This window comes from Muntiacus reevesi, chromosome 21 (assembly GCF_963930625.1).
Source record: "Muntiacus reevesi chromosome 21, mMunRee1.1, whole genome shotgun sequence".
Taxonomy (NCBI): domain Eukaryota; kingdom Metazoa; phylum Chordata; class Mammalia; order Artiodactyla; family Cervidae; genus Muntiacus; species Muntiacus reevesi.
In genome coordinates this window covers 50,510,173-50,524,727 of record NC_089269.1, presented here as the reverse complement: position 1 = coordinate 50,524,727, position 14,555 = coordinate 50,510,173, and the positions used below count along the sequence as shown (strand labels likewise).

Genomic DNA, 14,555 nt, shown 5'->3' with positions numbered 1-14,555 from the left:
TAGCCTGGGGCAGACGCCTGGGTTATTCTGCCTCTCCCAGCCTACCACAAGCCTGGAGCCTGGAGGAGCCCCAGCAAGGTAGGTGACATTCTCAGAGGCTAAAGGCTTTTATTTTATTTGAATCCCAAGGACCCCAACCACCACTCATAGCTATACCGCCTATTTCCAAGTTTCTTTTTGAAAGGTTTTCCTAGGGATTCCCTGGTGGCTCAGAGGTTAAAGCGTCTGCCTGCAATTTAGGAGACCCGGGCTCAATCCCTGGGTTGGGAAGATCCCCTGGAGAAGGAAATGGCAACCCACTCCAGTACTCTTGCCTGGAGAATCCCATGGATGGGGGAGCCTGGTGGGCTACAGTCCCTGGGGTGACAAGAGTCGGACACGACTGAGCGACTTCACTTTCACTAAGGACCCCTACCACCGCTAATAGCTATACCACCTATTTCCAAGTTTCTTTTTCAAAGGTTATTTTTAACACCCTCCCCCACCACAATCCTTTCTCTCATTTCTAGCTGGTAGTGAAAAGCCTCAGAATAATTCAAATGGAGTAAATGCAGGACTCCATGACAGAGATTAGGAGAAAACTATGAAAAATCTAACTTATTCCAAAGAACTGCAGAAAAGGGGAGACGCCCCTATAAGCCATAAGCTGATGCAATCCCTAGGAAGGAAACATCCAGCTAGAAAACTGGACCAGCAACGTTTAGGAGAGAAAGGATACATGCATACATATGATTGGGTCCCTTCGCTGTTCATCTGAAACTATCACAACACTGTCAGTCGGTTATACCCCAATATAAAATAAAAAGTTAAAAAAAAAAAAAAAACTGGACCAGAGGCATCCTGGGGCAAGGAGTCTGGCTCCCTACAGCTCCCCATCCTCCTATTCTTGCTCCCCACATCTCAGCAAACCACATCTTTGCTGGAGCCTCTGCCCGAGGCACAAGACTCAGGCTTCCCCCCAACCCTACTACCGCCCTCACACAGTACCACAATAAAGGGGAAGTGTGGGCAGACCTTCCAAGTGGGAACAGTCTGTGTATATTCCCAGAGAGCTATTATTATACAGTATGCACACACAGACGTAGTACACAGGGCTGACAGTGCAGATTTCGGAGTCAGACTGTGTAGGTCTTAACACAAGATGAGCCGCTTACCAGCTGTGGGATCATAGGTAAGCTACTTCACCATTACAACAGTACTTTCTCTGCAGAAAGTGGGGAGGATGAGATGAGTTATCACATGGGGAAACACCTAAAACACTGCCAACACATAGCAGGCACTCAGTAAACATCAGCTGTGATGATGCTTCAGATGCTTTACGTGTTCTAGAAGTCTGGGGGAACTGATTATGGTAATGTTAACCAACACATCTAGTATCATTCCTATTGCAAAACGCGTTCAAATTTAAAAACCATTAGACTTAACCAATCATCGAGAAGCTTTTCCGAAACTGGAGACTTACAGTGTCCTGAAAAGAAAACCCTAGTTCCAAATCTAAGAACCTACAAGCAATAAAGATGTAAAACCACCACCACCAAAAAAAAGAATCATGTGGTTTATAACTATTTTCCCTCTATTTTCAAAAATGTATAACACTGGCAATTCATACAATTTTTTTTTATTGTAAGTATGTAACATTTTTGCCAAGATACTGATTCACTCACGTTCTGGCCACAGGACTCTTTACTTTTCATTTTTTATTTTTTTTTATTTTTTTTGTTCACTCCACACAACATGTGGGATCTTAGTGCCTGACCAGGGATCAAACCTATGTCCCTGCATTGGAAAGGCAGAATATTAACCACTGGGTCACCACTCAAAAAACTGAGGAAACAATGAGCTTACCTTAGAAAATATAAGAAACAGACATATATAAGCATAGAAACCATTAACTATTAAAGGAACGATGTCATCAAGTGCATATAGCTACTAGAAAACTACACTGAACACATGAAGAATGAGAGTAAAAAAGGGAAATCAAGACTTAACTATCATTACAAAAATAATCTGAACTTGCAGATCCTCTGAAAGGGTCTCCAGGATCCCCAGGGCATCCAGACTCCACTTTGAGAAGCCCTACACTAAGGAAAGAACAAGTATTAAAATTCTCATTGTTTTCATTTTCTACATTTTCTAGCTCTACAAGAGAATAATTATGGTACATTTCACTGAACTATATATAAAAAGAAAATGATCACATCCTAAAATCACCTTTTCATACTGTTCATGGGGTTCAGCTGACTCCTTGGAAGGAAAGTTATGACCAACCTAGACAGCATATTAAAAAGCAGAGACATTACTTTGTCATCCAAGGTCCATTCAGTTAAGGCTATGGTTTTTCCAGTAGTCATGTATGGATGTGAGAGTTGGACTATAAAGAAAGCTGAGCACCGAAGAATTGATGCTTTTGAACTGTGGTGCTGGAGAAGACTCTTGAGAGTCCCTTGGACTGCAAGGAGATCCAACCAGTCCATCCTAAAGGAGATCAGTCCTGGGTGTTCACTGGAAGGACTGATGCTGAAGCTGAAACTCCACTACTCTGGCCACCTGATGCGAAGAACTGACTCATTTGAAAAGATCCTGATGCTGGGAAAGATTGAGGGCAGGAGGAGAAGGGGACGATGGAGGATGAGATGGTTGGATGGCAACACGAACTCGACGGACATGGGTTTGGGTGGACTCCGGGAGTTGGTGATGGACAGGGAGGCCTGGCGTGCTGTGGTTCATGGGGTCGCAAAGAGTCGGACACAACTGAGCAACTGAATTGAACTAAAATCACCAAAAAATCATTCAATATGCTGACAAAATTGCTGCCAGGTAACCTAGAATGCTGCTCTTTTTTTCCTTTTTTAAAAGCAGAAAACTTACCATTTAAATCATCTTAAAATGGACAATTCACTGACACGTAATGCATTCACAATGTTGTGCACCAACACTTGCTTGTAGAATATTTTAGCATCTCCGAAAGGAACCCCATATCCAGCCCCTAGCAACAATCAATACTAACCTGCTTTCAGTAGATGTGCTGAGTCTGAGAATTTCATACAAATGGATCTTATGGTACACACATGGCCTTTTCTCTCTGGCTTCTTTCACTTGGCATGTTTTCAAGGTTCCTCCACTTGTGGCAGGCACCATTCACTCCACTTGATAGCTGAATAATATTCCATTATAAGAACATACCACATTTTGTTTGTCTACTGACAGACAAAACTTGATGGGCTGGGGAGGAAGGTAAGAGGGGGGATTGGGATGGGGAACACATGTAAATCCATGGCTGATTCATGTCAATGTATGGCAAAAACCACTACAATATTGTAAAGTAATTAGCCTCCAACTAACAAAAATAAATGGAAAAGAAAAAAGTTGATGGGTGTGAGCATTCCCACCTTTGGCTACTGTGAACAGTGCTGCTATAAAAATTTTAGGTTCATTTTGGTGTAAAAACCTGTTTTCAATTCTTTGGGGTCTATTCATACCTAGGAATGGAATTGCTAGGCCATGTGACTGTGTATTTAGCTTACCGAGGAAGAGCGGTAGCACAATTTTACATGCCTACTAGCAATTCCAATTCTTCCACATCCTTGACAAAGCTCTATTTTCTGTTACTGTTGTTTTTTAACAGCCATTCTAATGAGAGTGAAGTGGCATCTCATGCTTTAGATTTCCATGTCCTCTAAAAACACTGAACATTTCCTCATGTGCTTGTTGGGCATCTTCTTTGCAGAAATGCCTAGGCACATCTCTTGCCCATTTTTTAAATCGGGTTATTTCTTTTTCTTCTAGGGTTTTAAGAGTTCTTTTTTTTTTTTTGTCAGTAGATGAAAGCACTTTAAACCTCCCAGGCTTAAGAGGTCCTTTCCTCTCTACCAGGCTTAAGACAAATGCCAACCTTCCAGATGATGGAAAGAGCAACTGAGAAGTTACAAGAGGTCAGAGAATCAATTGCCAATAATATTGTATAATGCCTTCATTGACGTCTTAAAATGTGAGTCCAGGATTGGATCACAGATGATGACAAAATAATAATAGTCATTTCTCAAAAAGTGCTTACTATTTAGTGAGACACCATCCCAAGTGCTTTAACACCTTCACAGCAACCCTACAAGGTAAGAACTGTGACCTGCCTCATTTTATAAAGGAGGAAACAAGTACAGAAACGTTAAACAGGTGGATTGTGGTCATACAATCCGTAGTTGGGGCAGGCTGCCTTCAGAATTTGTGCTCTTAATCCCTTTGCTATACTGCCTCTCAACCATGAAATAACACGCCTTGCCTGAATACCTAACTGAAGACTTTTTTAGAAGCTGCTAATAGCTACATTTTTGATCTGTCACTTTCAAGTTCTAACCTCCACTGCCTGCACAAATCTTGGCTCCAGAATTCTTTAATTGGGTTTAGGGAATGCCACAAAGAAGGAAGCCGAAAGCCAGAGGGGTGAATGTCATTTTATCATTCCAATTTAGATCTTTTCTAAGATTTTTGAATCCTACAGAGCCTATTCATAGGATAAATGTGCCAACAGACTATTTCCAAGAGCATCTGGCCAGCATCTTGACTGCGATTATCAGAGGTTTCAGTTACTACAAAGCCAGGGCTGAAAGGTCCATCTAACTCAAACCCCTCCCTAATTTGCAGTATAATCATATAGCAGTAAATGGGTTTGTAAACTGACCCTCTAACTTGAGAAGAAATCTAAAAGGTAATATGTTTCATAATAAAATCAACATGAACACAATGCCAGAGTTAACAGATTTCATTTTTTGAGCAACAATTACAGGCATCACTGATCACTTCCAGCATTGCTGCAACTGCCTGGAGTTATGGGATCTCAGAATTTGAAGGAACTTTATGGCATATCTAAAATAATCCATCACGAACAATTTCTGTTTCCTCTAGAATTAAAATCTGGACTAAAGCCGTGAAGTGTGCCTATCTGATAAATGGTCATGTCATAATGTTACTCTACTATTTACATCTGTGGTAACTCAAGAATTTTTTAAGTTCAGCTACCCAATATGCCATTTGTAAACAGTTTCATGACTACAAAGGGTAGTAAATGTGAGGTTCTGTTTTCTCATCTGCAACATAGGTATTTACCATCTATTTACCACTCATCTCACTGAAGGGCGTCTCCTGTGGCTCAGCTGGTAAAGAATCCACCTGCAATGCAGGAGACCTGGGTTCAATCCCTGGGTTGGGAAGATCCCCCGGAGAAGGGAAAGGCTACCCACTCCAGTATTCTGGCCTGGAGAATTCCATGGGCTGTATAGTCCATGGGGTCACAAAGAGTAGGACTCTACCGAGCAACTTCCACTTCACTTCACTTTTTCACAGTATGATGGGAAACAGATTTTAGATGGGATATGTGAAAGTGCCTAGCAAAATCCCAGAGCAAGAACAGGTGCTCAGCAAACATTCCTGTGTGTGTGTGTGTGCATGTGTGTGTGCATCTGTATGTGCGTACGTGGGTGGCGTTGGGGTGATGGGTGTGTGTATCAGGGGTGGGGTGGGGATGGGTGTGGGTCAGATCACCAGAAGTCTTCCAAAGCATACTTGCATACTTTACATAAGCTAAGCACAACTCAGATAACTTATCTAAAGATCATTTATCTGATGAACTTAGCTCTGGTTCAGTTAGTTCAGTTCAGATGCTAAGCTGTGTCCTCAAGGACTGCAGCAGCCAGGCTTCCCTGTCCTTCACCATCTCCCTGAGCTTGCTCAAATTCATATCAGCTGGGTTGGTGACGCCATCCAACCATCTCGTCCTCTGTCATCCCCTTCTCCTCCTGAACTTAGCTGTACATAACCCCAAATCTAGATGATGCCAAAAGACCTTACCATTTAATAATGAGGAAAATGGTGATCATTTCTGTAGTTATGAAAGGAAATCAGATTACTCCTTGGGCAGGCCAGTCTATGATACCATTTCTGATAGAGCAGAAGGCGCTAAACAAATATCTTACCACCTGGGTACTCAAATGACCCTCTGAATTAGGGCTAAGAAGGTTCAACATGCAAAACAGTAGGCATAAACAAAGCTTAAGTCACAAGAGGGATGTTCTCTTGTTATGACGGCCCTGTGAAGAACTGTAAACCCGAAGCGTCCCTGGTGGCTCAGTGGTAAAGAATCTGCCTGCCAGTGCAGGCACACGGGTCAATTTATGATCCAGGAGGATCCCACGTGCTGCTGGCAGCCCCGGGGCCACAACCACTGAGCTTGTGCTCCACAGCACGTGCGCCACAGCAAGAGAAGTCACTGCAAAGAGAAGCCGGCGCACCGCAACCAGACAGCAACCCCGACCGCTGCAACCAGGGAAAGCCGACGCGCAGTAACTCAGCACAGCCCTAAGTAAATTTAAAAAACAGCCTACACCAAAAAAAAAAGTATTAAAAAAATTGTAAATTGAGGGATCTAGAAAATAGATGGGAAGAGACAGTCAAAAGTTGGGAAGTGGGGTGGGAATCAGAAGATGACTAATAGCTGGGGTAGGACCAGAAGGTCCTTCAGGGAGACCCAGCAGGCCCAGGAGGGCGGCAGAGGGCAGAGGAACACTCTGGGTTGGGGAAATGGAATGTCAAGGCAAGTGCCTGTGACAAAAGGATCGCTTTGTGAGACGCAGCTGGCCAGAGTCAGGAAGGTGAGGTATAGCTGGAGAAAAGGGAAAATCAGAAAAATCAGAAGGGACAGAGCACAGGGCGCTCTTTAGACCGTGCATAAAGGTTTGCACTTCATCCTGTGAGGTAGCAACTGGTGCGGTCTGGGGAATTCCCGGAGTTCCCAAACTCCTTTGAGGGATTCAGGTCAAGATCATCACAGCACTCAGACATCACTTTCCCTTTTCACCGTATTTATGTCTGCACTGGTACAAAAACAAGGGGGAGAGGACCATAGCCACCTCAACAGAGGCCCCGAAATGAACGAGCGGTCACTGTATTCTTTACTCCCACAAACTCACATTTAAATAAATTAATTTTCAAAAAATTTAAAGACAATTTCACGTCAGAATATCCCTGATGAGTTATTAAAAACATTACTATATTAAACCTTGGTCCTTGAGTATGCGTGTTTAATACCAGTGCAAATAAAGGGCAGGAGTCATGAAGCATTTCTTTTACTTCTGTAACTTGTGGAATGTTAAGCTTCCCAACCAAGGACTGAACCACTGCCCTTGGCAGTGAAAGCAGAGTCCGAATCCTCGGATCGCCAGGGGATTCCCACGAAGCGCTTCTATGGCACACCAAGAAACACACTTACGCAAATGAGTTACAAGCTGAACTAGCCACTGTTTTTCATGGAACACAACGTTTATTTGGCAGAATGACAACAGAGTAACTACGCTTATTCACACTTGAGTACTTGGCAGATAGTTTCTCAAAAATGAGAGCTTCACAGGTGACTCAGTGGTAAAGAATCCTCCGGCCAATGCAGGAGATGCAGGCTTGGGAAGATCACCTGGAGAAGGAAACGGCAACCCACCGGTATTCTTGCCTGGAAAATTCTACGGACAGAAAAGCCTGAGTGCTCAGCCCACAGGGCCACAGAGTCAGACACGACTGAGCATGCCCTGTGCGTGTGTTCTCAAAAAGAAATGGGCCTGCTGCTTCAGGAAAAACGCCTGGCAGTATCTGATGCTGATGATAAAAGTTAAGCTTTGCGTAAATATTTAAAACTTGGAAAGCCAGTTTCTGCCATTGTGAGTTAGACTGCTTTCCCCAAATTTAGAGAATTTTCTAATAAGATGGGCAGTAAAGTTAACAAATGGGTTTTCGTGATAATGCTTAAAGAAACATATACACATTTGGAAGACCCATATTACTCAGTGAAGCAATATTTTCCAAATGACCAACACATGATGGTACAAAATCACAGAGGAGTAAAATATCCATTCAAATTGCAAGATAGAGCAACAGATTTTATTGAATCTATTAAATCACTGAATCATATTAAATATGAAGAGATTACTAACATAACTTCAGATCCCACACAACCACTAACTCTTAAAAAACCACCATTGCTAAAAATTTGGTATAGTATCAAAGAATAACCACAGTTTTCTGGAAGTGACATTAAAAGACTCTTGCTTTCTCCAACTGCATATCTATGTTAAGACCAGACTTTCCTCAACTACTCCAAAAAAAAAAAATTTTGCAACATTCCTCTATGGAGCAGATATAAGAGGCCAACTGTCTTCTACTAAGTGAAACATTAAAGAGATTTACAAAAACGTAAGACAGTGTCACTCTTCTCACTAAATTTTTGTTTAAACTGCTTTTGTAAAACAGTTTTCATAAAAATCTGTTTTTTATGTTAAGTGTGTAATGGATTTATGACAGATATTTTCATTAAGTAAATTAGTATTTTTAACATTCTCAGTTTTAATCACTAACCTGACAAAGAAAAGCTCCTTGGGGTCTTCAGTAACTTTTTAAGAGTATACAAGAGTATCTGTTGTTCAGTTGCTAAGTCATGTCCGACTCTTTGTGACCCCATGAACTGAAACACACCAGGCTTCTCTGTCCTCCACCATCTCCTGGAGCTTGCTCAAACTCATCCGTTTAGTCAGTGATGCTATCCAACCATCTCATCCTCTGTTGCCCCTTTCTCCTGCCCTCAATCTTTCCCAGCATCAGAGTATATAAAAGTATACATCCCACTATACTACAGCACAAGTTTGAAACCCATCCCCGCAAGAGATGAAACCCCAGGGGAAGATGTCATCATGAAGCAGCACATGTACCAAATACCTTCTCTGGCAGCCTCGTATGGCTGAGGCCCAGTGGATAAGGGAAGCCAGGCCAGTCAGGAGGCGGAGACAGCAACAGCAAAGCAGGTCAGTGAAGAATGCTAACTGCCGGGACTAAGACAACAGCAGAACTACCAGAGAAAAGGGTGAATCCAAAAGATACTGCGAAGGCAGAATCAACAAAATCTAGCAACTTCAGAAGCAGAAAGAGACTTGGCTGCTGCTTGCACGGCTGGACTGTAACCGACTAGGCTGGATTGTAACCGACTATCCACCTGTCTGGCTTAGGGATAGGTACTAAGTCTATGCCAAATACAGTCAACCCTCTGCATCCATGGGACCCTCAGCTATGGATTCAACCACCCTTAGATGGAAAATTTCCAGAGAATTCCAAAAAGCAAAATTCAAATTTGCTGAGCACTAACAACTATTTGTGTAGCAATTATACTGTACTGTATTTATACTGTATACTGGATTCAGTCCACGGGGTCGCTAAGAGTCAGACACGACTGAGCAACTTCACTTTCACTTATTACTTTCATGCATTGGAGAAGGAAATGGCAACACACTCCAGTGTTCTTGCCTGGAGAATCCCAGGGACGGGGGAGGCTGGTAGGCTGCCATCTATGGGGTCACACAGAGTCAGACACGACTGAAGTGACTTAGCAGCAGCAGTAGCAGTATACTGTATTACGTGCGTGTATGCCTATTTGCTAAGTCACGTCCAACTCTTTTGCAATCCCATGGACTGTAGCTCACCAGGCTCCCCTGTCCGTGGGATTCTCCAGGCAAGAATTCTGGAGTGGGCTGCCATGCCCTCCTCCAGAGGATCTTCCCAACTCAGGGATCGAACCTGTTTCTTTTACATCTCCTGCATTGGCAGGCAAATTGTTTACCACTGCACCATCTGGGGAAACCATGTATTAGGTAATATACGTAATCTGGAGATGATCTGAAGTATACAGGAGGTTGTGCATAGGTTATATGCAAACACTATGCCATTTTATATGAAAGACTTGACTATCAATGAATTCTGGTATCTGTGCAGGGTCCTGAAACCAATTCCACCACCCTGCAGATACTGAAGGACAACTGTATAGATATCTACAGACACTATAGTCCAGATATGTGTTCTAATGACACATCTCTAACACCAAATGGGTTTCATACAATTCAATTTAGGCAGACCCCATAGATTCCCTGGAGGCTCAAATGGTAAAGAATCCACCTGCAATACGGGAGACCCAGGTTCAATCCCTGGGTTGTGAAGATGTCCTGGAGAAGGGGATGGCAACCCACTCCAGTATTCTTGCCTGGAGAATCCCATGGACAAAACACACCCAGCCCTGTTTCCCCAGGTTCAGTAATTCACAACACACGACTGAGGAAATTGCTATACTGGTGATTACAGTTTCATTATAAAGGATATAACTCAGGAATAACCACTTGGGCTAAGAGGGCAGCGTGTGAGGGAAGGGATGTGCAGAGACTCCACACTCTCTCCTTTTCCATAGTTCCCAGTTCAGTGTTCTCCAAACTAGAAGCTCCCTGAACCTTATCATTCTAAGAGTCTTGGATGGGATTCCATCACACAGGCATGACCGACTAAAACAACTGGCCATGAGACTGAACTCAGTCTCCAGTTTGTCCTTTCCTCTTCCTCGGAGGTGGTGGTGGTAGTGGTGAGTTGAAAGGCACTTCATTAACACAAATTCAGGTTAAGGTCCAAAAAGTTTCTTTTTAAGATTTTTTTTCTCACATGGGCCATTATTTTTAAAGTCTTGGATGCAGCCTTGGTCCCATGGATGCAGAGGGTCTTAACCACTGGACCTCCAAGGAAGGTATTTACTTTGAATAACAAAAGGCATTCCTATCAACTCAGGGAAGTCCAAAGGTTTTAGGAGCTCTGGAACCAGGAACAAAGACTCTTTCTTTTTATTTATTATACCAGAGCATGGTTGCTGATACACAGCAGGTACTCAATAAACAACTGCTAAAGAATGAATAGGGCAGACAACAGCATCATTCACCACAATGGGAAGTATAGGCAGAGGAAAAAGGTTGTCAGAAGAAAGGCGGTGGTGAGTTCTGAGTTTGACCCACTGCGTTGGAAGCGCCCAAACATCACAGGCAGAACTCAGATAAAGGGTTAGACTTTAGAAGAAAGGTCAGAGCTCCAGGTATGAACATGCAGAGATAATGGGTCTTAATCCTGGCAGCCAGACCCACGACAGTGGCGATATGACCATCCTAGAGTTCAGTTCAGTTTAGTTCAGTTGCTCAGTCGTGCCCAACTCTTTGCGACCCCATGGACTGCAGTATGCCAGGCTTCCCTGTCCATCACCAACTCCTAGAACTTGCTCAAACTCATGTCCATCGAATCGGTGATGCCATCCAACCATCTCATCCTCTGTCGTCCCCTTCTCCTCCCGCCTTCAGTCTTTCCCAGCATCAGGGTCTTTTCCAATGAGTCAGTTCTTTGAATCAGGTAGCCAAAGTAGTGGAGTTTCAGCTTCAGCATCAGTCCTTCCAATGAATATTCAGGACTGATTTCCTTTAGGAGGGACTGGTTGGATCTCCTCGCAGTCCAAGGGACTCTCAAGAGTCTCCTCCAACACCACAGTTCAAAAGCATCAATTCCTCAGCAGTCAGCTTTCTTTATGGTCCAACTCTCACATCCATACATGACTCCTGGAAAAACCATAGCTTTGACTAGATGGACCTTTGTTGGCAAAGTAATGTCACTGCTTTTTAATGTGCTGTCTAGGTTGGTCATAGCTTTTCTTCCAAGGAGCAAGCGTCTTTTAATTTCATGGCTGCAGTCACCATCTGCAGTGATTTTGGAACCGAAGAAAATAAAATCTGTCACTGTTTCCATTGTTTCCCCATCTATTTCCCATGAAGTGATGGGACTGGTTGCCATGATCTTAGTTTTCTGAATGTTGAGTTTTAAGCCAAATTTTTCACTCTCCTCTTTCACTTTCATCAAGAGGTTCTTTAGTTCTTCTTCACTTAGAGGACAGGGTAGGACCAAAAAGGGCAGAGAAAACAGCCTTGAGGACAATAACATTAAGGATAAGGAGCCCTCAGAGGAGACTAAGAAATCCTAGATGTAAGAGAAGAGAACACACAGAGCAGAAGATAGAGAAAGGCAAGGCAGAAAAGTGTTCCTACAGAACATGTTGAATGTCATGGAAAGTTCGAGAAACAAACTGACAGAAGATGGTGCATGGAAACAAGATACAGGAGGCAAAGGCAGAACCAGACTGCAAGACTGCAACATGCAAACAGGAACAAGGCAGACACCCAGCACAGAGCCCAGCTGTGACAGAAGACAGAGAAGAGAGATGCCAACAAGGCAGCATTGAGAGGCCAAAGCTCAGCGGGCGTGGCGTGCAGGAGGGGGCAGAGGACCTAGGAGGCAGAGAACAAGCGTGATTCAGGCTGGGGCTCTCAGATGACCCTTCTACACATGCCTGCAAGGCCCTGCGTGGTCTGACCTCAACTCCCTCTTCAGTCTTCCCCACTGCAACCACAGTGGCCTTCTACTCAAACATGCTGTGCCCCTTTATGCCACAGGTCCTGTCACGCACTGATCACTCAGCCCAACAACTTCTTTCCTTCCCTGATGACCTCCTAGACATCCTTCAGATGCCAAGCAAATGTCACATCTTCCCTAGACTGTAGGACTACGTTAGGTCCTCTTGGACACTTCCATCACAGCATTTCAAACAGTGAGGAATCACTTCTCTCTGTGACTGTGTGGGTCGGGGGTATGCATCTCTGTCCTAATTAAAGACTGAGGACAGCAACCTGTCGCTGCTGTCCCCCTAGCTCCTACCACAGCATCTGCACACAGTGGTCATGCACGATGGGGTTGTGGCACGAATGAAGGGACTTCCGAGCACAAGCGCGAGACAGAGTCGCCAAGGAAACCGAGGAGGACAGCATCTAGAACACGGGGAAGGGAAGGCGACATCTGCCTCTTCCTTCACTCTCTTATCTCAAGAGGCAAAGTGTGGATCGGATAGATTTACGAGATCTGCCTGGGAAGTGGGCACCTGGACCACACAGGAGCAAGAGCCACTCCCGAGAGCGAAGGTTCTGAGACATCGGGCGAGGGGTGGGGAGGCCGGTGAGGAAAGAAGGGGCGGGTCTGGAACAACGTCTATGCAGAAAGGAAAGAGAGGTGAGGAAGAAACCTATTTGCAGGAAGGAACAGACGTGGGGAATGAACTTGTGAACATGGGGCGGGAAGGGGAGGGTAGGACAAACTAGGAGACTGGAATTGATGACTATACTCTATGGGGGGTGGGGGCATGGTGCTCCCCCGGTGACTCAGCGGGTAAAGAAGCTGCCTGCAATACAGAAGACCTGGGTTCAATCCCTGGGTCGGGAAGATCCCCTGGAGAAGGGAATGGCAATGGCCTCCAGGATTCTTGTCTAGAGAATTCCATGGACAGAGGAGCCTGGCAAAGGGTCAGATATCGCTGAGTGACGAACACACACGTGGGTAAAACAGATAGCTAGTGGGAAGCTGCTGTGTAAAATACGGCGCTCAGCTCGGTACGGGTGCATGTGTACATACAGCTGATTCACATTGTTGTTTGGCAACAGTGTGACACGAACACAACACTGCAAAGCAACTCTACTCCAATAAAAAACAGTGAAACATAATTTAAATATATATATTATATTGAGAGTGAAGAGGGAAAAAAGAATTCTTAGCAGAATACAAGCTGAGGAAGAAAAAGCTAAATGGGTAAAGACAAAGTCTGCAAGTTTGTATGGTCTTCTTTGGCTGATTTTCTTTTAATTTTTTAAATTAATTTATTTTTTATTGAAGGATAATTGCTTTACATGGCTGATTTTTAATATCACAAATACAGGAAACAGAACCCAGAGAGCTGAGCTGGTCCAGCAAAGCAGGTTGGCGGGTTAGAAGGGACAGAAGGACAAGGGGGCAGGAACTAGCTGGGGTGACCACTCTGAGGTCCCAGCTGCAGGTGGTAGGAAATGAGACGAGGAGGAAACTGACAATCTGAGATTAAAGGAAGAAGGTCCAGGAACCAGTTTTTGAGTGGGATTCTTGTAATCAGAATGTGGGAAGTAAATTACACTGCAGATATATAATTTAAAAGACAAGTGCAACTTTTCTCAAGGTACCATAAGCTCTTACTACCTACTGTTACCAGTCTCATAGGACAAAACAATTCTCAAAAAATAGGCCTGTGCCCTTCTGAAAAAGGTCAGGTTGCTATCTTCCTTGGAGTCTAATCTAAAAAAGTAGACACCTTAAGAAATAATACCCCTTTCCAGCTCCAGCTTTTTCCCAGTATACACGTTTCCCTGGCAGTTCCAGACAAATCATAAGTTAGAAAGCCTCCAGATATGAGCCAAGAGAATGCTAACCTGCCTTCAGGCACAGGAAAAAAATCTGTCATTATAGTAGTAGTCAAACTGATAAAATAATACCCACAGTTCTAAACCAAAAGTGATCTAGCTATATTATAGATAAGCCGCCCAAACTTCATTCTATCTAGAGCAATCACAGGACAGTAAAATAAATTTCATTTTAAAATGGATGAACAACACAAATTCTTGAGCATTTAAGAAGTAAACTTTATTGAGAAGAAAGTTCATGCATACATTGGGCTGCTTTGATGTCTTTGTATTATAGTTTTACTAAAGACTATCATTCAAAGCCTTTGACTGCGTGGATCACAATAAACTGTGGAAAATTCTAAAAAAGATGGGAATATCAGACCACCTGATCTGCCTCTTGAGAAACCTGTTTGCAGGCCAGGA

General features: G+C 43.6%; 1 protein-coding gene across 8 annotated transcripts in view; it reads right to left on the bottom strand.

Moving 5' to 3' along the window:
• The window catches only part of ITSN1 (intersectin 1), a 252,839-nt gene that overhangs the window by 215,333 nt on the left and 22,951 nt on the right, over positions 1 to 14,555 (bottom strand). The window contains exon 2 of one of the 8 annotated variants that reach the window (XM_065913498.1): positions 3,008 to 3,222. The exons of 6 other annotated variants lie outside the window; for them this stretch is intronic. The gene's annotated coding sequence lies outside the window, so the exon portion shown is untranslated. The remainder of the gene's footprint in view (positions 1 to 3,007; positions 3,223 to 14,555) is intronic. One more of the 8 variants, XM_065913499.1, reaches the window with a different exon arrangement.